This window comes from Bombus terrestris, chromosome 7 (genome assembly GCF_910591885.1).
Source record: "Bombus terrestris chromosome 7, iyBomTerr1.2, whole genome shotgun sequence".
NCBI lineage: Eukaryota > Metazoa > Arthropoda > Insecta > Hymenoptera > Apidae > Bombus > Bombus terrestris.
In genome coordinates this window covers 1,329,610-1,350,809 of record NC_063275.1, presented here as the reverse complement: position 1 = coordinate 1,350,809, position 21,200 = coordinate 1,329,610, and the positions used below count along the sequence as shown (strand labels likewise).

The 21,200-nt window shown below is 40.9% G+C and overlaps 1 long non-coding RNA gene across 7 annotated transcripts in view; it reads left to right on the top strand.

Moving 5' to 3' along the window:
* The window catches only part of LOC100650155, a 133,302-nt gene that overhangs the window by 65,959 nt on the left and 46,143 nt on the right, over positions 1-21,200 (top strand). For all 7 annotated transcript variants that reach the window (XR_007224508.1, XR_007224503.1, XR_007224506.1 and 4 more), the window contains one exon: positions 12,448-12,531. This is a non-coding gene — a long non-coding RNA (uncharacterized LOC100650155). The remainder of the gene's footprint in view (positions 1-12,447; positions 12,532-21,200) is intronic.

Below are 21,200 nucleotides of genomic sequence, written 5' to 3'. Positions count from 1 at the left end.
AGAAAAACGTGATATCGTAGTTTTCAGTGAATTTTACACATCAAAATATATAGGTTGTGCGATAACCACTGCCGCTCAAAAGTTTCTACCACCCTTTCGTTTTTAGATGACACGATTTTTTCCCTGACCTTTACCTAGAAACGAGAATATTATAATTACAAGCGCAATATCTCAATTATTATCATAATTATCAAACCAAATTAATATCATAAATGGTATACTTGTTTACTTATATCTTTCGAAATCCATTAATTTCAAGCTGTAAACTTTTGAGCAGAACTGCAATTCGTGCTAAAGTCGTATAATCGTAAAACCGTACAAAGAATTAAGACGAAATAATACGATTGTTTAAAAGATGCTGGAAACAAAAGACGAAGAATTCAGCGGAGTTGCCGGTGGATAGTCTCTCGGAATCGATTTTTATTTTATGGACTTTTCTCGCTGAAAGAAAGCCAGCACGTCGGAATTCTGCACGGCACTGATAAGTATTTACTGCCCCGGGACTCTGTTCAACGACGCTTCTTCTTTTCTCGACCACCCTCGTGCACACGTAAAGTCTCGTTCTATCTTCATTTCTACGTTGTCCATTTCTTTCTCTCATTTTGTCTTGCTCTCTCGTCCGGCACACCACAGCACAAGGATCCCTTTGTCGTTGTCAGCCGGTGAGACCGTACTAACTTTACATTCAGGAACGTCTATATACCCGTTATCACTTCGTTTTACGTTGCTGCTCATAAATATTGCGATACCTATTTGTTGTACATATGTATCAGAGGATTTTAATAAATTTTATATTATTTAGTATTTTGCGTTATAAGGCACATACGGGCCAAAGTGATTTTCATTCCACTTCTTGAAAACAATCCTGCTCACAGGTGACCATAAATAATATTCCAATTGCAAACAAAGATTCAGTCAGATATCTGGACATGGTTCTGGACAGAAGAATGATATAGAAACGACACATCGTAGATAAATTCGAGTAACTTAAATTAAAATTAAGAGAATCCTACTGGTTCATTGGCAGACGTTCTAACTAAAGCCATATTAAAACCTGTTTGGATCAATGAGATCCAACTATGGGAAACAACGAGTAATTTCAACATAGAAATTCTTCAAGGATTGCAATCAAAAACTCTAAGATCCTTGGTATGTTACCAACGAAACAATACATCGCGACCTTAAGATACCTACAGTTAAAGAATAAATGTTCAAACTCAGTGATAGATATAACATAAGAATTAACAACCACCAAAACCCACTAGTTACTCGATTATTTGACGCGATGGATCAGATCCGCAGGCTAAAAAGATATTACCCTTTAGACTTAAACATTAGAACTACCAATAGGTTTAACACGAAGCTATTTCTACCAAAGCTAGTCAAAATGATTGGTCTTTAAAAAATACGTAATAATAGAATATTTTTTTATTTATTGCTTTATTACTTTCTTACAGAAGGAATTCCATGTTATGTAGTATATTTTTGGTATTATCAATCTATCTGGGACCATGATCCCTAAACGAGAGTTGACACATTTATAAAATTGTAGAACCAGTCATTTTGACTGGTGTGGTATTTCTAATGTTAGCATTTGGCGATCTAGCGATCGATCCGGAATTTTCCTGATAACTGATATCATCATATCGAATGATACGCAATAAAAATTTGAAAAACGTGTGAGAAGTTGTACAAACCGAGGAAACTGGTTAATTGTGGTTCGATAAACAAATTGCAGAGCCCTTTTACACTTTGACAAGTACCAGTTGTTTTGACTGGTGTTGGTATAAGCAGCGTCGATACAAAATTATTTTCAGTTTAAATACATAAAAAACAAAATAAAATCCATTATATTATTCTTTTAGTTATCGTTGCGAAAGTCATTACATCATTGTGGAAGAAAAATTTAACATGAAGTAGGAATTTTAAAATAAAATTGTAAAACCAGTCAATTTGACTTGTGCGGTAGTTCTAGCGTTAAACATTAGATTCAGCTAGAACCAAACATACGATAATCGTTAATTATTCACGTTATAGTACCACGCCAGAATAATTTACTTATAATTTTCAATAAGAATTGATTGTAAACTACTTCCAAATAAAAGAAAAAGCTTTTTGAAAATTTACTTCCCATTGATACGTATAATTCCATCGATTTCTCTACTTTCCAAGTTAACCAACTTGGCAAATAAATATAATAAAGTAACTAAAGTTAGCAATAATTTCTACCGTTAAGGTGGAAAGGTGTCCTAATATGGACTGACTTATGGCTGGTAGCGTACATCCGGTGTCCCTGTTTCCGCAGTCGTGTCGCGCATCCGCGTAAACTTGCCCGGAATGGAAAGCCACGTCCTGCGACGTGAAATTGTCTTCTGTTCGCGGGAAAATGATCATCGATGGATCCTAGTTTCATCCGACCGATCGAAAAGCCGTGCAACAATTCCAATAACGTCGCAAGTTTCTCCATACGAGCCACTCAGCTCTGTCCATTTTCCTGGCCTTCGGACAAACTTCAAGTTATCTTCTCTATGGCCCTACACTGCATCTTTCGAAGTGTCTGAGCGAAAGTTTATACGTTCCAGAGTTTCGTAGAAAGATCGTTAATGCTAGACCAGTGATATATACGCGATATCTCCAAAAGGTAAGATTCTTCTAATTCGGAAATTTCCTGATTTTGCATGTTCTCCCGAAGAATTTGTTTCAAATAAAACGGTGCGCCTTAATTTTCTATCTTTCGTTGGCTTCTCGCTTTGAAAAAGATCTCAAAGCGTAGAAGAAAATGGCTGGACAATTTCTATGTCGTAAAATTCGCCTTTTATTCCTATAATAAAAAGCTATAGAAAAAGGAAAACAGCCATAGCCGAAGGGAAACTATTTTGATCATTTCATCGATAAATTCAAGATTCCCTGCATACAGACGGCTATTACTTGTATGTATCGATACATCGGGTACAAAATTGCTGGAGACACGTGGTTGCTCTCGTATCTCAGGGACACGAGAGACGCCAGCAATTTTTCTTGCTCGGTACATGAATTCCACGGAAGTATTTCCATCCGCAATCGGCCGTGGACCGTGGTCATTGAACAGGACGGTGAAAATAAAGTATCGACAAGACGATGTGGGGTGACCACGAGGAGAAGAATCAGAGTTATCGACCTCGTACGACGCAGAAGGAAAATGAATGGAAGAAGCCCGGCCATGATAGAAAGAGACCAGACAACGAGCAGCAAGTACAATCGAATGATTCTGGTTCGCTGATCAATTTTATACGCTCGAACTTCTCCTGTCGGGTTATCCATCACGCGGGCATTTGACCCTTCGTTTCTTCCATTTTTCCTAACCTTCTGGCACACCCCTTCGTCCCGCCATTTCTGGTTTGCCACTTTTTTCCGTGTTTCTTGCTCTTGTCTTCTCGCGCTCTAATATCTTCAGAAAGTGTCACAGTTCGTTTTGCGGAGATTGTTTTTATAAATTGCTAGGAAGAAGCATCGATATCTCGTGTCCAAGGGATTTGCTATAAACGAGATAGGTCGTTTTATATTCCCCGCAGGTGTTCTTTTTCGTGGTCGTGATTGGAATATCATGCTGTCAATATGCTACGACTGACGAAAGTAGATTTGGAACTACAGTAATTCTCCTCGGCTTTTTATGATTTATCGGAGACTCGAGGAATCGACGATTTACAGGCTCCAAGAATAGAGTAAGCAATTCTATATCTGTTCGATATATTTCCTGTCTTTCGTCGTGATTAGGATATCACGTTGTATTTCAGCGTTACGTCGCTACGATCCACGACCACGAGATTCTTTCGGTATCATTTTCTACCTTTCGATGAAGTTTCATACAGAACTTTTCGGTCACGCTGTACTCCCATACAATACACGGCACACACACTCCTGCCCTTCGTTCCACTTTGCTTTTCATTCCTCACCAATATTCTGTCATAAATATTCTTCTTGAGAATTGTGAATCTTAATCGCCGAAATAAAAGTAAGGAAACACTAAGGTTACACTTAGAATTCATATCAAAATAGTTTTAGATTTATTTAATAAATGATTTCCTGGATCTTCGTCGATACACATTTGCACGCGTCTCAGCACTCTCTTCGTCTTTACCATCCTCTTTACCAGACTACCAATGAAACAGTTGCATTCTTCTGTTTTATGAAACCCTGTGCATGCACATATTCCAACACACTCATACACATATATGTGTGTCACTACTACGTGGCTAATCTAGTCTAGCATGCAAAATTATACATATCTCAATAATTCTTCTTCGACCTTCGCTGTTCGTAGGTCAATATTGGCCCGAAGATTAAACGATTAAAAAGAAAATCTTCTCAATCGCGTATCATCCGCAGTTCTATCGTATTCTCTTCGGTTGTTTGTCCTAACAGCAGCATAAAAATTAGAGTATCCATTAGACTTAACAGATTTCTATTTAATTTTCATTTCCTCAGTGGTATTCGTGAAAATATAAAAATGTGTAAGAGTTCTCAGAGAGTCTACTAATAATTGACCGGTTTTAGTTATTTGGTGGTCGGCGATATGAAGAGCTTCGTTTTCGAGCAAGTAGCCAAGCTAAATCAAACTCGTCAGAAACTGGCCAGCCCGATCGAAATGATAATCCCGCGGAAATGAAGGTGCAGATGTCGGATGAAACGATTCGTAAACCGACGTGTATAACTTTTCTGGATTAAGTGACGGGGAGATTCTAGGGAAGTTTGCGGAAGAGATTAAACTTACCGGAAACTTGAACGGCTCTCTCCTCCTAACTGCTAACATCACGCAAAAGCCACACGCCACTTCTGCAATCAGAAAAGACAAAATGTTGATCGTTGGTATGCAGAGTATGCGATGATTAAACGGCGACACCGCGATATTCTCATTTTTGAGATAGCGTTGCTATGCTATTCCCAGGAACGATGGTTGTGCGACGGCAATACAGGAAAATAGATACGCTGTTACGTTGGAAGCGGAGGTCAGAGCGCACATGCTTGGCCAGATTCATCCCCGGGGATGTATTCGCGAACTTACGCCGCTCCTGGGGCCAATAGAATTCACGGATGCGACGCAAGCTCTCGTGTAAAATCTGTATCGCTTTAAATCGAGATTCTCCGCTGGTTTACTGCTGCATCAATTTGTTTGCTGGAATCGAGACCAGAATGACAAAAGCTGCGACAACGCGATGCGCTCTATAATCGTGGCGATTGATTCTGTTATTATCAGGTTAGGTAGATTTATGGGAAATTCAAATGTGCTCGTAATAAGAAATAAGATGAAGTAGCTGAGCAAAGTATTTAAAAGTTTATCGTCGAAAATTCTTACATATTATGCAGATTGTAGGTTGTATAAAACATCTGGAAAATAGCATGATTTTATATGGTTCATGGCTTTTTAAAAGAAATACGAATATCATATTGGAAAAGATTGTCGGTCAATGAGAATTTCAAAATCTAAATCTCATTTACCACTGTCATTTTCGTATACCAACAAGAGACGCCATTTTTCCCCCACAAGAAACATCTCCTTCCTGTTTCAAAAACTCCATTATGTCATCCTCTTTCATCATCACATCGCTCCGATAAGAGTCCATTTCAGTGGAAATAGCGTTAGGGTGGCAATCGTGCGGAGGTGGGTTCGTTAAGGTCGTTACGTTCTGTTTCCACGGTCGGTTCACGGTTGGTAAAATCTTTTCGCGGCAACAAAAGCTTTTCTTGCTCGTGTTCTACAATCTTTCATCCCTTCTTGGTATCATTGTCCCTGTGGTTCAACAACTTCTCATTTACGTCTCATAGCGGAATAGAGTTTTCCACGGTTTTCCACACGTGTACACGAGAGCCTTACGTGCTACGTGTCTGTTCGACAATGGATTAACAAGGACTAGTGGCGAGCTTCGAAGAACGCGACGTTCAAGCGCATGGGAGAAAAGGACGCGGATTTCTGTCGCGAGGTGGTCGACAATTTTCCGTCGAATTGAAAAATGTGCGCGGATTGTGTCGCGGTAAAGGCGCGTTTCTCGTTAACGAGAGGAAATTTTAATCGCATCGCAATACGAACCGAAGCCGGAGTGTCGCTCAACCAGACTGTTCGTTGATCGAAGCAAATGAGCGTCGCTTGTATGGACCATGTTTTTCGCGAAACATACCGGTAATTGAAGCCGCCTCGCTTTAATTTGCAACAAACTCCTCGAAGGATTAACGGCTCTAATTGGGAGAGGGGAGAGAATCGGCGGTCGAGAGGGTCGTCGACGAGTTTCTACAAAACGGTGGTACCGCGAAGTTGGAGCAGTCGTGGCAAAAATAAAGTACCAACTACGCTCGTAAACGAATCGAACTCGCTCTACTGTCGCTCGTTCGTCGTCATTACACGTCTCCAAACGTTATTCGTAGCTGTTCTTTTTCTCTTTTTTCCTTTTTCTTTTTTCGATCGAAATCAATTTGGTCAGGAAGTTAGGGACGTTCTTCCGTCTGTCTATGCGCGTACGATAGCTACGAAGCTTTATCGTCACCACCTTTCTCCGGGGATTCGATTAGGCGCACCTGTATGCCTTTGTCTATCTGGCTCGCTCGATTACGATGTCACCGTGAATTTGCCCCGGTAACCTGGTTACTGCGACGCGACGGCGCGGATCGAGATTGAAAATTCGCGTGAAAAAAGCGCGGGTACGTAACATCTGATAATACGAGCACTGGCATGTTGTCCGGTTACAGAGAACGCGCGCTCTGATAAACTGTCGTTCGGTAAAACTTGTCGAACGAAACTCGAAGGAAAAATGAAACATCGTAATAATCTACAGGCTGTGTCGCAGAGAAACGTTCAAGTGTGCAGTGCTTGACGACATAAGCAAAAAAAGTCGTGACGAAGCTACAACACGTTTTCGTCGGAGAAATATTATTTGCTTAAGAATATTATAGGATGATATTGCACGTAGCGATGCGGTTAGAAAATCCTGGATATTTCTCGATAACTCGCGTCGAAATTCTGCCATCATAGTTTCCATATGAAATTCCTTATTGACTTTGAAAATAGAAATATCGTGTTTGTCATCTGCGGTCTTCATCCCTCGTTGCTCCGACACATTCGTGTTCGCCAGAACGCATAACTACCGAAAGCACGATCTTAGACGCGTTAGTTTCTTCCTCGTTGAAGAAGTTGGTCGCGACACGCGTCGATTGTCCATGGCAGGTATATAACAGAAGGTAAAAGAAAACGAGGAAAAAGATGGTCGGAGGGCGGAGGAGCAGAGGGAAAGAAGAAAGCGGCTGAAGCAGCGCGCCGCGAGATCTCTGGCAATTTGTCTTATCTTCTTTCTCTGTCCTGTCTCTGTCCAACGCTCGCCACTTTTCTCTTTCTCTGCTAAAGCAGAGCGTAGTGTGCCTATCGATCCAGCAGGTCCTTCGAAGGGTGTGGTTGTGTTACTCGGCGTCGCGACGCCCCTACTCCCCTTCTACTCTCTCCCTGCTGCTCTGCCTTCTGCTCTATCCGCTCTCTTCCTCTCTTACGCTGTTCTATCTCGTTTCAATCCGTTCGATGCTTCGTTGCTGGATCGAAACGAGATCGCCACGTGTCTTTCGTTCGCATGTACGCGTTTCCAAACGCGCGATTTTTCTTCGCTGCAGACCAATAATGCCGTGTCATTGTTATTTGTCAATAGCGATTCCGTGTGACAGGAAGATTCATATTTTTAACGATGCGATGCACATGAATTTTGTGATTGAGATATTGGACGCGTAAAGAGTATCGGTCTTCGCTAATATTCAGACGAACGAGTGTATTTTTAATCGAACATTTACGTTCGTACTTATACCGAAAGAATCGTTCACCTATCGATCGTAGACAACTAAACGCGAATTTTATAGATTATTCATCAATAGAAAAGCACGGTCGGTGAGGTCCAATATGGACAAACGATGTGACGTGGTATAGTTGCAGCTTCGTATCAGTGTGGCTATAATTTTACCGTTTTATTTTTCCAAAGTAGAAGCATACGCAACAAAATTGCAATATTCGTCACATCACTCGTCTTTGAATCTAAATCACGAACCAACAAAATTCGACGAATGTCTCTGTCGGAATAGTTTTGCTTCATCTGTCTTCTACGCTAGATAGACTTGGCTTCCAATTATTCGAGGCGTCGAGGAGGCGAAAATTGCTCGAAGTAATCGGGAAGTTTTCGGCATCGGGATATGGATGGCGATTATCGATGGCAACGAGTTCCAAACGAATTGCGATATTAAGTAAAAATGGGCCAGCCGATCGTTATCGGGCAGATATCCCTGCGGAATTTCGTTCGTCCACGTGGATTTAACGACGACGGCGGATATAATTGGAAATCGATATCCAAGAAAATTCTATCCATTCTGCACGGGTTATTATTCTATTAATTTGTTCGATTCGATTTCGACTGGAAGACAGCTGTGATTTTTCAACCTCGTTTGCTCTCCTCGGTTCTTATCTTTCAAGACGAGTATTCTCGATTCGTTTCTTCTCGTCGAGAACGTATACCGTGGACGAAGAAACTTATCATGCAAAACTCTTATCTATACGTTACGTCTGTTACGTAAAACATTTTGCAATTCTTTCTTCTTATCTACAACACTTTGAAATCCCACTAGCGTGTGAATGAGATACACGCGACTGTTATTATGATTGTTATGGCCAAACCGAAGACCGAAAATATAATAAATTCGTTCTTCCGTTAAATATTTCGTAAACACGCAGGATATTCCCATGAAAGATTTCTACAAGCGTTCGAGTATTTTCGGTCCTATAAAGACGGACCAATTTTCTGTGTGGTTAGAAAAAATCATGATATACGCGTGTACTTTGCTTTCAAAGAATCTGCAGTTGAATCCTCGATATTGTGCTTTCTAGGAGATGAAGCTCGCTGCGAGCATAATTTTGGCGCTGGAAAAGTCTGTTCCTTCTCGTTTCGTCTTCTTTTCATAGAGAAGAGATCGTCAAATCGAAAGGGGAATACGGCTCGTATCGTTCGCGATATTCAGATGCCGAGCGACGACGTTCACAAAGCGATGTCTTTCTATCAAAAAATTTACTCGAATATCTCTGAACTACCTTTGGATTTATTTCAACCGGTTAATACCACTTGTACATAGATTTCTTCTTTTTTCTATCTTCGTATTCTTTAATGGTTTCGATGTTTCGCGTTCTTCCTCTTGCAGCGAAAAGAGTGAACGCGTGTGAATAGTAACAAATGATCCTTAAAAAGATTCGAATGAAACTCTATAGGCCTGAAGAATGTACACAGTTGCTGTACGTTCCCAAAAGAACGTGGTCGACGCAGTTTCCTTATACACTTTGGAAAATTCTTCGTCGTAAACATTTTCTTCTATCTCCAATCATTTTTTAATTAGCTCACAGAGTTATACAAACTCGAGTTATCGTATCCAAGAAAAGATACGTACAATTTTTAGTCGATCTTGAAGCCTACAGATTCTCCAAATCTAAGCCGGATCCGCTTTGTCAGTTACGTCGAACAGGCTGGCGCTTTTGTAATTCCTTTGCAGACGCGAGAAAAATCGCTGGGAAGATCTGCAAGGCGGTGCTTCTCAACGTCCGCAGGAAAAATTGCGCAAGAACTCGTTATACCCGGAAGCAATCGATTCGCAAATGGCTCTTTCCCATCGATCAGTCTGGCAGCCGCGCGTCGCTCCGAAGATTGAGATATTTATGAAGGCGATCCCGGTGGACGCAAGGGAACGATGAACGCGTATGTATTTGTACGAGCTGTATCATAAAATCGAACCGGAGCAACACGTTTACATAATCGCTTTCATATACGTGTCGCCGTTGCAAAATGTTAACGAAGGAGAACTTTGAGAATATTAGGTTGTTCGAAAAGTGTCTTTCTTTCGCAAACGTGTTTTTTTACAACAGTGCACCTTCATATAAACGCGAAACCAAGCCTGTGAAATGTCGCGGTGTTTATCACAACATAACAAAGTGGATCGTATGTAATTTGACAAAATAATATAAAACAAAAAGCGTCTATTATTTTCTCATAAAACGAAAGAAACTTTTCGGACAACCTAATACATTGAAATTTAGCCTGGAAAGTCGAGAAATCATGAAAAAATGAAACTTATGAGTTTTGTAATTTCCCCAACAATAAATTACCCCATTAGAATGTTAGTATTGTAGTATCGTGGACGAGGGACCTAGGGGTGTCAAGCGAGTCATAAACAAGCGGTTGCGGAACATGTGCGTGGTGAGGCTAAGACAAAAAACAAGCGGTTGCTAAGGGAGAAAAAAGGAATTAACGATCATTGTGAATTGAGAAGTCAGAGAGTGCGAATTGCGTTGCCGAGATAGTGTTGCTAGTGTCACATCGGAGACACAAGAAATCACGAAACCGATAGATCGCTGGTGATCTCCTCGCATCGCAATTCGAACGTTTCACGAATAAGGTGAAGAAATTAAATTTTGTATATGATAATAGAATTTATTATGCAAATCCAATAGAGCGACGGTTCAAAGTGTCACAACAGAATGATTCAAAGTGTTACAAGAGACTGATTCAAAATGTTTTAACAGATTGGGGTGAGCGCTTATTTTGGAGGGTTTTGTACTGTGGTTTTAGTACCTCTGGAGGGGTTGTCGTCTGGTGTATCTCAAAGGCGCCTATTCCGTTACTATTTGGTTATTGTTTTGATGGGTGTGGTATGCAGGATGTCTAGCTTATCCTATTACCGTTTCTGAGCGGGTGGTCTTCTTGAGCGTGTGACACTAGCCTGTGACACTAGCGAGAGTGTGATCCGCGTGAGAGAGAGCGTTGGATTCGTGGTGACGAGAGTTGCAAATTAATTACCTAGTTGTCTTAATTATAATATGTTATTGTGATTAGTTCATGTTGAATAACCATCGTTGCCTGTTTAACCAACATCTGTTTAATCCATTTATTGTAAATAAACTAATTATAGTAAAGATCTTGTAGCGACGCATGAGCTAGAGGACAATTCGAATCATGTTGTTGTTTTACTTTGGAGTATCAACATCGTTAGGACATACATAATGTAATAATAAATAAACTCCGGGCAAAACAGTGTCGCCGCTACGTGTAACCGTCAAACAAAGTAGAATTTAAATTTTCCGGCACTCCCCCGACTAGTATAATTAAACGAACGTGATCGTAAGGTGACCAGTTTTTCAGCCTCAGTCACGAGCGATTTTATTAGCGATCAATACACAGTCTTTAGCGAATCAGTTAGTACCAAGCGTCTTAGCGAACATTCTCTGTATTTATTAATTATTTTAAAATATATTTGACGGTTTCAACGTCGAGTTATCTCGTCATTTAAACCACACGACCAACCATCCTCTACAATCCTACAGTATTGATGTTAACGTTTGATCGATGAGGATTAATATATTTATAACTTAAAGCAATACTTGTCATAAAATCGCAGAAAATCCTGTAAAATATAGCGTCTGTGAAAAATTACAAATTATCCGCTTTAACTTTAATAGCAATGAAAGTACCTAGAAACGAGTTATTCTCCTCGTTTCGCAATTAATCAGCGGACCAATTAAACAGCGTCCTCGATGTGCAATTACCTGGCCGCGGAAATTCTTGTTTACCTATTTTCCCTTATTACGTTCACCTCGCAAGTTATATCCGCGTAGCTGTTACTCGTTGTTCATATATATATATATACATATATGTACATATATATGCGCAACATATACGTACACAGAAATATACATACGCAAAGAGGAAGCCACGGCAGGGATGAGGATTAAGGGCGCGTTTAAGGGCTGTTTACGGTTTTGCGGACGGCCGGCTATAAGCCTGCGTACGCTCGGCGTTCGTGGTGCGTCGGAATTTCGCCGCTGGTTTATGGATAGCAAGGGAAATCGGGTCGGGACGAAGGGAACTGGATAAACGTTCGGCCGTTTGTTCGTGCCGCTTGTGGATTGCGTAAGAGAGGAGAGAGGCAGGCGATCCGAGGAGAGGGCCTTCGTTTAACCAGGCGGTAATTCACGGTTAAGTCATTGTAATAAGCTTTGTCTACACGCTGCTTGGATCAGAGATTCGACGCGTAATAGGATTTCGTTGCGTGTTAATTCGGCTCGATTGAAGCCGCTACCTCTCCAAGGATTAATTTAATTATTCAATCTACGCGTATCACTTGCCTCGAGATAATTTCCAACGTCGTCTCCATTGATATTGTTATCGCGTTCGCGTTTCTTATATAGTTCACGAGTATGTTTTAGGGAAACGTTCGTACACTTTTAACGCGTTATGCGTGTTATGCGATACGCTAAAATCTGATTATTATGAAACTCGACTACCGTGATTATGTAAAGTTTCAAACAAATTTGAAAAGCATTACGACGAGATATTTGATGAATTTATGGGAGGATTGTGATATCGCATTATTATTGTATGTGGTAAAATAATCGTTTCGAATTGGTTGCAGATGGACTATGAAAACGAAGCATCTTGTCGCAACGTAACGTAAATTTTTCTTGGGAATGGAGGTGATCCGCAGGTTTCAACGATGGTACGTATAATTTATACTTTAAAAATTGTTTATTCCGCGAATCCACAAATTGAAGAACGGTAAAGGTGTTGGCGTTACAAACACTATGTTTTTAATTCATCTTAGTATTTGCTATTATTCACGTCATCTCTCACAAATGAGCTGAAGAAGTTGAATAACTCATTGCTCGAGAATCGAACGTTAATCGCGTACTTACGTAACAAAATTGTGAAGTCGGAAGAGACTTAGTTTTGTGTAAAATGTATTGTTTTCTCGAGAGCAGACACGAACAAATCTGCAAGTAATAGACAGTTGTAAGTCCTGTAAGTAATTCAAGACGATCTCTCAAATGCGGTAAATCCAGGTGAATTTGCCAGGTATTATTCGCGCTCCGTTCGATCCCATGTTCACCATGTTCAAACTTTGACAGACTCTTCGACTCGACGATGCCCTCTCGACAAATTCCCTCGTCGTGTTCGGCATCGTTAATTCGCGGCTGTTTTGAAAGTACACGGCCGCGTGGATCCTTAGTGGTTCGTTAAGCGCGAAAACTTCTAATTTCCACGTGTCTAACGCGAGCCAGCTGCGCACACAGCTCCTACAGTGAAGCGTCGTTGTTTGCCACTGTTTGACAACTGTATAGTAATGAGCTCTATGCAAGGTGTTTGCTGAGAAAGCAAAGAAAACGTTTGTTATCGCGTCTTGAGACAACGTTACGAAATTTCAGGATGAACTCATCGCCTTTCAGCTAAAACCTATCCTTTCGGTCGCCAAGTTTACGGGGTGTTCCAACTTTTTCCATTCAAATTGTATTTTTCAATCTTGCGCACATACTCTTCTTCTTCTTCTTATTATTATTATTATCGTAGTATTGTGTATTATACAAGTAAAAAAATATAAATGGTCCGAAGCTTCGTCGAAATGTTTGAAGAAAAATACGAAAAGAAGAGAACGATAACGTATTGGAAATTCCGATACAAGACGAGAATAAAACGTCGATCGATATAATTAATGCTATATAATTAATACTTCAAAGTATCTATCATTCTCGTCGGTAAATACAAGATCGACAGTAGTGAAAAATTTCGTCTCAATGAATCACCGATACTTCGTACTAATCCGCGACGTAAATTAATTCTTCTTTAATATCGTCTTTCTTCTTCCAGGTTTCTAATACACAATGGCATAAAATCGAGCCTGTGTCACAGCATCGTTCCTTTCGTATTTCGTATTTAATAAATCACCAAACGACTTATATACTTTTCCATTTAAAAAATCGTTGCCTCATTATATCGAGAAACTTGAACTTTCCCGAACTATTGGGTTGGTAACTAAGTGATTGCAGATTTTGTCAATACCATCTAATGACAAAATCCGCAATCACTTAGTTGCCAACCCAATACGATACAGAGCAGATTAAAGAATGATAGTCTGAGGATGTTGGAGCACCCGGCGTACATGGTCACTGGTAACAAGATATTACAGACTGAAATGTCTATTAACGTCGGCATCTTCGTTTTTCTCGTTTCCTTTTTCGAACCTTCTAGCTGTCGCCGCGTCAACTTCGCACTAGCTTTCCAGACGGTCGGTCGATGGGAATTACAAAAAGGACAGGACGGAATACGTCGCCGTAGTTAAGCACTGTCACCGTTGTCCGCGGTAATTGCTTTTTATCGGATAGCCAGCGTTTTCGATTCGCTTGCTTCGGGGAAAAACGGTCGACGCACTTTCGCGATATATGCCACGCGTAATCCGAAGTTTTCCAGCGCTAACGAAGGAGTTTGCGATCGCGTGCATGGAACGCACGAATCAGATTTCCCCTTGGTCCAGAACCGTAGATTGGACCTATAACGAGCACATCGTACAGCGCCGAGTATTAAGCTCGTCCACGGTGAAATCCCTTAAGCCAATTTACCTAGCTAACCCGACTTGCCACCTTAGCCCGCTGTCAGTGTCGATAGATAACGACGAAAGAACGCGAAGAACCCTGAAAGCTTTTAAGACTTCCGCTGTATCGTTTATCTTCCGTTTTTCTATTTTTTCTTCTTGCAATTCAGCGTACTTGGTTATGGAGAAAAGGATATGGAGAGAAAAAAATTAAAGGAATTTTGGGATTTTACGTTGGGAATATGTTTCTACTGTTGTCACAAAAATATCGAACACGCGAAATTAGAATATCGATATCGGTTTCTTGCGTCGATTATCAATTACATTTAGCTTTGTCTTGTCCTATACACGCGACGAAAAATTCAAGTTATCTCGTATATGATTTTTTAAAATTACCGATGTAGCTTGGATCTGGCGTTTTGATAGATCGCGAAGTCATCGTAGGTGGAGGTATTAATCCAACAATTTTGTGATTTTGAAATGTATAAGTTTGTCCAAGATACGTAGCGATGAACGCCATTTGAAATCAAATATGGATAATCATATGCGAACAAATATTAGTCTTATATACTGTGTATAAAATGAAATATTTGTTATTTTAATTATGCGAAAATTCTTTTATCCAAAGAATTTTATCTCGCTGCTAGCTATGTACATTTAAGCGCTTGATGTTTGCTCGAGGAATATCAGTAACCGAAATGTCGTATGGATTCTTGTTAGGAAAATGTGGCTGGATAAACGATAAAGTATTGTTACGGTTTTTATAGCACATCTAATATGGTAATGCCTCTTTTGTTGCATAAAAATACATCATATAAAACGTTATGGGTCATTTCGTTAGAACGTCGTAGCAACAGCGATGAAATTCACCCCGTTTCCCGAGGAACGTCGTAACGTAAATGTCTTAAACAAACCATTCCTTCGAGACATCGTATAAAATCCCTCTCTTAAACTTTGCTTAAATTAGTCAAATTACTTAATGCCTCGTTCATACTAGTTAAATTACTGAAATTCAAGTCTCTTGAATTTGAATAACCTGACTTATTATTACCACGTTTGACGATTCGATTTAGGCAAATCGATATCAGTGAAAATGAAACTAGGGATAGTATCACGTTGTGTAATAATTTTCGTTGCTTTGAAGTCAGGCAATCGTTGGGAGAATCGCAGCTTCGTTCGAAAGAATACTCCAACTGAAATAACCAGTTTCCATTAACAAAGTATTCCGAATTTGAATTCAAAGAGAAGTCAAACTGAACTCGATTGTTCGATAAAACCGACGCTAGAAACTTGTAAATACATTTAAAGCGGAGAAAAACAAGTGCACGTTGCTAGAGCTACGTTTGAATCCAAGTTACTCGAATGTAGAAATTTATCGAACCGAATCGACACGAGGGTCGATAACGGAATAACAGAGCCTGTGTATAATTAGTACAATTAACTGATATAACTACGATTATATTATTCGTAGTTATAGTAAATCTAATTGTACAATATGCAAACTAAACGACCGTGAATTATAAGGTTAGACGAAGAGAAACTGAATAGCCTTCATGCAACGCGAAGTCACCAGGGTGAGAGAATAGCAATCAAGTGTCAGTTATCTGTTGAAGTGGCTTCTCAGAAGGGATCGTAGTTACTCAGAGCTTAGTCGAAATTTACGAGGCAAGTGGTAATGTGTTCATTGCGGTGCATTACTTAATTTTGCTCAGTGGCAAGAAGAGGACAAACGGTGAAATTCCGGTCGATCCCGCGAGACGAAATTCAAGGTGGAACGCGAGAGTTTTAATTTAACGTTCGTTTAACGGGTACGCGAGGAAAAACACACGGAATGCTCGTTGGCCGGAAACGGACGCGAAACAGAACGTTAATTGTGCCGTGATTTTCCGGCGTCGTCACGAGCGAATTATACGACGAGAAACGGCGAACGAAACGAGAGAAAGAGGGGCCAGAAGTCGTTGCGACGCGGTTTTAAACGCTGATGCCGAGCCGGGGGACGAGCGTGGCGGCGCATAAATCAGACATAAATCGACGGTGAGACGCTCAAAAAGTCCAGTTCGCAACGGCGAATACAAACGAGACGGCGGCCTTGCAAAACCGATAGGAACAAACGCGACCGGAAGCAGACTATGGACCAGAATGGCCGAGCCATCGTTGACCGAGGGAAAACGCGCAGCTGCGTCCACGGTGAATGCATAATTTGTTTACGGAGCTGGGGATCGTTTCCGGCACGTCGGTCATCGAATGGCTTCGTCGTCCCGTACTTTCTGACCCAGAAGGCGACCACGATCAATTATCTTTTCCCCTTCGTTGCGTCTTATCGTTCTCAATTTATCGTTCATCGACTTTGCGCGAGAAATTTCTCATATTTCCTTGTAAAGCGTCTGACACTACGATTTTCGATACGGTTTCGCGAGAATGTTTTTATTAGCGTATAGGAATATTAAAAATTTGCACATATTCAAAGTAGTTCGTTCGAGGAGTCGAGTGTCGTAGGGAACGTTGTTCACGACATATAAAATCGCGCAGGAAATTTTCAAGCGGAACTGCTTTCGAAATTGTACGATCTGTGGTTCTAAGATGACAACCTTTGAGATGGGTTTTGACCTTTGAACGTAAAAGGCAGTCGTATAAATTCGGATCCAGGGCAACAGACCGTGCAACTTAACTCAAAGCTTTATACACTTACGTATACGATCAAAAGTTAGGAGTCTATCTATTTGTCCCCACAGAATTCAACGATTTGTAGGAAACAAGGATCTTCCTACGCTGGGAATATCTTTGGGCACAGATATTCGTAATTCTATTAATTTAATTAAATAGAAAATCCGTTTAATGGAAGTTTTCTAATTATTCTAATATTCCGAAATTATTCTAATGTACCAGATAGACTAATGTACCATTAGGTACAATAGAGAAAATTATTGCAAATGTCCGATATGGATACGTAGAAGTTACAGTTCGAGTAATTAACCAATATCGAAGGAGAAGCTCGTCGTGTCACTGATGAGCTATTAAACGCGATAAAGCTTGTAGTAGTGCGTCGTGCTGCTTGTTATTAATTATTATTGTTGTCAAAGCTTGAGATAGAGGAAATTTGCTCGCAGACGTACGAGATTTTTTTCTGATTAAGGCGATGAACACAAGGTGATTCGCAAGAACCAAGAACCAAGAAGCATCGTCGTAGTGCACCTCGTGAATTCGTGCGTCGTCCTTCAGATTGAAGTAGCCCCGTTGCATCGGAAGATTTATCTACAAAGCTTGTCCAGCGCACGAAGCGCCGGCAAAAGCATTTTCGTGGAAAGAAGCGCGAGATATCGGCGCGGTACCTTCCAATGTGATTTCGTTGAAGCTTCTTTTGTGTATCCCGGTGTTTCTTGCCGGCTGACGGGATCAGATGATAGAATCGCTATGGAACGCGATAGCAGAGCGAGCTAGGACAGCTACTAGGGGCGGAAGATAAAGAGAGACAAGGAGCGGCAAGCAGAGGCGGAGATTAATCCTAAAGGACCTAAGTAAACCGCTTCTAATGGACCCTGTCACTGGGCTCCAGGACGCCTATCTCCTGTGTACTTCACTTTGCCGGACCACGGAGTGACGATAATAATGGAGAATCGAGTGCGAGAAGGGAAGAAAATGAGGGAAACGGAGGGAGCCAGGGTAGCAGCCTGAGCATTCTGTCTGGAAACCGTGAAGGCGGTGCTGGAAATTAATAGGCTCGTTCGAAAGTCTCCGACCGTCTGTGACAATGGCCAGTTTGGTCAATTGGATCGACGTCGTTTGGGACGTTAGAAGGCGAAGTAGGTGTTCGCTGTTCATCTTCCTGACACGATTTTTATTGAAACTTCAGGTCGGCTGAAACGAGCTTGGCCTAACTTAATGGTTAGAGAATTTGTTAGCAGATAGGAGGAATTAGATAGGTGTCCGAATACACTCGTTTCTATGTTACGAACACTGTTCGTAATTTCCAAGTCTATTGTCCATTGTGACGTCTGTATCATCGATTTAATAACGCAAGAAACGACGGTTTTAGAAATTTCAATGGATAAGAACCATCCAAAGCTTGATGTTCTTTGCTTGACTTTTACAGATGTTGAGTTTGACTGATAGAGGAACGATTGGATGAATTTGTAATAGAAAAATATATTGAAATAAATAAAGGTATAAATATAAGTCTAATGTATAAGTTTATACTGATTCAGATTATCATTCTCATAATGTTACAATACAATAGAATCGATAGGAAGTACGTTCATATATTCGTAGCAAAGGACATTAGCAAAAAAGTTAAGCTTGTAGCTCTAGTTAAAGGCCACAAGAAACATAAATAAAGGTATATTTATTAGCTCCTTTGTTCCTAGATATTGTAACCCAAAACATAATTTATATTCAAGGGCACAATAATATGGACTCCTCCTTATTTAGAATACCTTTGATTTCACTAAATTCTATTTTCTGCGTAACAGCGGTCTTCAGATCACGGATACACAAAAATAAAGATGTAGAGTTTTTCTTGAAGTAATTACTTCAACGAGAGATTTTCCTTGCCTGTGGATAGACGATCGAGCTTAATTTTAAAGCGTGGACGATAATAGCAGCAACGAAGAGACACAGGGCAAAAAGATTGAAACAGGTAGTAAAAGAGATACAAATTGTGAGAATTATCTTGGACGAAAGTCGCTCCAGCTACAGTTAGTAGAAGGCTAGGCACTTGTTAGTCTGCACATTATTCCTGTCGTATTTTATTTTCTTCCATGCAAGTTAACGAGCAAGTGTGACATGTTTGTTTATTAAATATTATCTACGTTTCTGTAGTCGTGTCTCGTGCGAATCGACCGAGTCGTCAGACGGCGTTGTATAAATGTGGCCATTAGAATGCGGAACGTAATTTAAGTATAATGGGCCGTATTTGTAACATATTCAAAGTTTACCTAACAACCACAGTGAATCGCGTCGCTGCCGTGCCAAAACACGGGGATATGCATGCAAATGTGGCGAATAGACAAACGGGGCTGCGGCTGTCCGTGTCAGAAGTTCGTTCGAGGATTTCCTTGCGAGCAGACGAATTTACCACGGAACGCCGCGAATGCGAGTAGACGCGGGCGAACGAACGCGTGTACGGGCCGCATACGGCAATCAGAGTTTGCCTGAAGTTTCGGTTTGAACGCGGGGAACGTAGTTTTGCCGCGACGAGCTGCCGAAGCATCGTTCCATTCCCCGTGTTACCGCATTCCGTTAAAATATGAGGAAGGCCGTAACTCCCGTTGTAAGAAGATCGAACCTTCTCTTTGATGCTTCAGAGTATTTCTTATCATTTCTGTGTCTGCAAGTTTCTATTTTCGGTTTTTTCACTGGTTTTTCACAGCCACTATTTATTAATTTCTTCGATCGTGTTCGATCGTGTAAACCGTATTCTCGAGAAGTTTGAATGATAACGGAAGAAACGGATGTTTTATTTATAATTTTTACTTGTAACGATCCTCGAAATCGCCTTATTTTCTGGTTCAATTAATTATATGGAATTAATTATTTGTTTAATTGACAAAATCTTCGACAGCGTTAATATTATCCTGACGAAAAGTTTAAATCGTTTGATGTTCGCCAAACAGACAGTTGTAGTAGCATTTGCTAGTTTTTAAAAATATTTTTCACTCGCATCGACATTTTTCATTCCCGACATTTACGCAACTTTTAACTTTACAACTACGTAAAACATCAAATACACGTTATTTTACAAATATAGATATTACCGTACATCATTCTGAAGCACGCAAAACCATCTTTGCTCCATAGCTAAAATATTCAACATTCTCGGAGGACACGTTCCACCTATTCCACGATATATGCAGTTTGCATTCTGCATCGTTATAACACTAAACGTAGCGAAAATTCAACGAACGTTCGTTCAATTCAATCGCCTAATTTCACCAGAGTCGTGCGATGTATCTTCGTACGCCGATCGTCGCGTTCGCAATTTCTAAAAATTTTTCGAAAGGGTAGCCAATCAGCCTGTCACCGGTGAACGATGGCTGGCAACTCGCTGGCTCGAATGTATAGCAACGAATCAAGCGACAAATTAAGCGACGAGCAGAGAAATTGTATCGAACAGCCGAAATTGTCCAATCAGCGGCACATTCGAAATCCGCGACGGTCGGAGGCAGATCCAGGTTATCTTGTACCCTTCGCCACACGGCTGAGATCCGCTTCTACGAAGACGTTGTCGGCGGTCTCGAGGCTCTGCAGCTTGTAGTCGGAATCCTCATCAGCAAACTTCCCCGTCGACAAATTACCGTCGATCCTAATAAGGCCTCGTCTCCATTGACACGAGGCAGGCAAAGGTTTCCGGGGCGTGGCTGAAGGAACACTGCCTCGAGGTGGTTGCTTCGACAAAGGCTGCGGCGTCGCGCCTCTTCCACGATTTATCCTCCCATCGCGACCCTTTGTGAAGCGAGCGTTATTGACGCCCTCCACGTCGGCCACTCCGTCTCTCTCTTTCTTCCACTTTCTCTTCTTCCTCTTCCTTCTTTTCCTTCTTCTTTTTCCTCCGCGTCTTCCACTTTCCGGTATATAGGTACATTTGGTCTCTCTCTTTCTCCAGTTCGATTCCAGGCTGCATGAAAAGAAGACGCTGTCTTCTTGGGTGCGACCCGTAATTGGAAGGTTCTCATGCGTGGATATCTTTGATCTGTACAGTTACGGATTCCATATCCTACGTGTTTCTCTGTATTTTCCACCGCAACTTTCTCCTATCCCATTTTTATGCGAGGACACAGAGGTACGTGGTAGCGTCACGCGAATCGGTC